This window comes from Salvelinus fontinalis, unplaced genomic scaffold (genome assembly GCF_029448725.1).
Source record: "Salvelinus fontinalis isolate EN_2023a unplaced genomic scaffold, ASM2944872v1 scaffold_2313, whole genome shotgun sequence".
Taxonomy (NCBI): domain Eukaryota; kingdom Metazoa; phylum Chordata; class Actinopteri; order Salmoniformes; family Salmonidae; genus Salvelinus; species Salvelinus fontinalis.
The window spans coordinates 13,303-15,658 of NW_026602522.1; the positions used below are offsets into that span (position 1 = coordinate 13,303).

At 49.4% G+C, this 2,356-nt stretch overlaps 1 pseudogene; it reads right to left on the reverse strand.

Moving 5' to 3' along the window:
- Positions 1–201: 201 nt before the first annotated feature.
- On the reverse strand, positions 202–1,877 carry LOC129850774 (N-acetylmuramoyl-L-alanine amidase-like; annotated as a pseudogene).
- Between the last annotated feature and the right edge of the window lie 479 nt (positions 1,878–2,356).

Here is a 2,356-nt window from a genome sequence, read left to right on the forward strand (position 1 = left end):
GTGATCAAGATGACACCGGATCAAAACCTGTCAGCAGCATCAATATCAACAGTGCACAAACAGCTTAATGTTGGTGTTTATCACTAATGTCTAATGTAGGAAAAAGGGCACAATTGTATTATGACTGAATAGTGTTCTGGAGCAGCTGTGATGCCCTTTTGATTTATTTGCATTGACTGACAGTTTAGTAGCCTATAATACTGAAAAGACTCTCCCCCCAAAGTGCTCCCAGCCCCTGATCTCTGAGTAGAGTGCTTCTCCTGGACAGGAGGTGTCCACCAGCTGCCGGTGCCCGTGGAGGGTGAAGTTGGCCTGCAGGCGCCTGGCATCCACTGCACACTTGGCCAGGTGTTGGCGTACCAGATCCAGGGCATGGCGTGAGGGCAGAGAGGAGCAGTAGTTGCCAATGAAGGCCACACTGTAACCATAAGAGTTCTGCCCCCTGGTGTGGGTGCCAAGGTGATGCCAGCCGCGCCCCTCGTAGATGTACCCATCAGAACCAACCACAAAGCTGAGGGGAACATACATTTAGGAGTTGGAGTGATAAAACAAATTGCATTATCTCACAACCCTGATTCCTGTTATAGCATCTTGTCATTATATATTGCTATACTGTGTAACATCATGTCAAGATTTGCTATAATATGACTGCTTCAGTAATTGTAGGCTGACACAGCACACTTGTCTCCATCTATGAAGCTTAGTATAAAGGGTTTGTTAATATCTGCGAATGGATGAGGGGGTCAAAGGTCACCTATATCCGATGTCGGCCCAACCGTGGTCTTCTTGGTGGAAGCGCTGCATGGCCCTCCTGGAGCACTGCCAGAAGGAGTGACAGGTCCTGTCTGGCTCGAAGGTGTGGTGGATATACAGGAAGGGGAGGGGCAGGGCAAGAGGGAAGGGAGACCCTCAGTAGGGTGCCGCTCCCCACTGACACAATGGGATGATGGGAGGGCAGTCTAGAGAGGAGAGGTTGAATCAGAGCAGAACAGGTTCAATTACTCTTCATATTTACAGACCAATTTTCTGTAGTCTTCAAATTAATAGCCATTTATTACCTACAATTTCATAATTATAGGGGTAAATGATTCCCTCTCCCCCACCCTGAGACTCACCCCAGTATCTGTGGACAAATTCCAGCATTCCGTCTCTAACTGCTTTTTCCACCCCTGTATCCTTGGCTATCCACCGAGTGTCCTCCAGCCTCCACACCAGGTATAGGGTCTCCATCACCTGCCTCTGATTGTCCAAGGTGCCCAGCAGGGCTTGGGAAATCTCTCGACGCTTGGGGCCGATGTGGCTGGATACAACACCCAGGTCTTGCCCCTCCAGGACATGGTTGTAGTAACCTTTCAGCACCCCGCTGAGTTTACCAGGCTGTTCAGAGGGGGCCAGGGTGGCAAGATCCATGCCCAAAATGGACCCATCCATTCCCCCGTTGACGAGGGCATCGGTGGCCAGGGTGGGCACCCACGACAGCTTGAACACCCTGGGGTGGGTTACGTTGTCCCAGCAGCCATCCGGCTCCAGACGCTGAGCGGGTGGAAAGTCCTGGAGGCTAAGGAACGACAACCCTATGTTTTTTGGCCAAAGTGAGGGGAAACATGCCCAGAGGAGGGGTGCCCTCCAGCTTAGCTTTCAGACACCTCAATGCCTAGTAGCATTGGAGCGATGGCCACTGTGGTGCCATATTGGATCAGTACGACCCCTCACTCCTCACCACGGTCCGTCACAAAAAGGTGGATGGCTGTGTCGAAGTAGCCTAAGAGAGTGGTGCTGAACACAGCGGTGTGGGTGTGGATGATGTTGTTTGAGGCCCCCAGGAAGTGCAGGATTAGTGGGTCCTTGTGTCTTGCCATCCTGCGTAGCCTCCTCATTGAGACATCTGATCTGATGCTATCATAATAATGGGAAGCTGAGACATCCATTTCACAACTCTGTCTAGGGGCCTGTCCCATTCACCAGTTCTGTCAACTGTTTGGATCAAACCTGAAATTCATACATTAACGACAGCAATATGTAGAATATTTATTGAATGACATTTAATAGAACATCATCACCATCTGTGGGTCGTCTGACACAGATACATGTGGTTGTTTGTGCTCAGTGGCTTTTGGGCTCAGTTTCCTGTCTAAACCAGCTGCACTTCCTACTATGTGTGTTTCATGAGATTGTGACCATGAGTTTGAATTGGATCGGCAGCCAAGAATTCTGATCTAACACCATTGGATAGGTGAAAACAGGGTTCCACAAAGCAGTTCTCTCTGATCAGTGCCATACCAGAGAACCATTTTCAAAGTACTCTCCTTTGAGTTGTGGATTCTCTTTTGAAATGTCTCCTTATGCAACCTAAAAT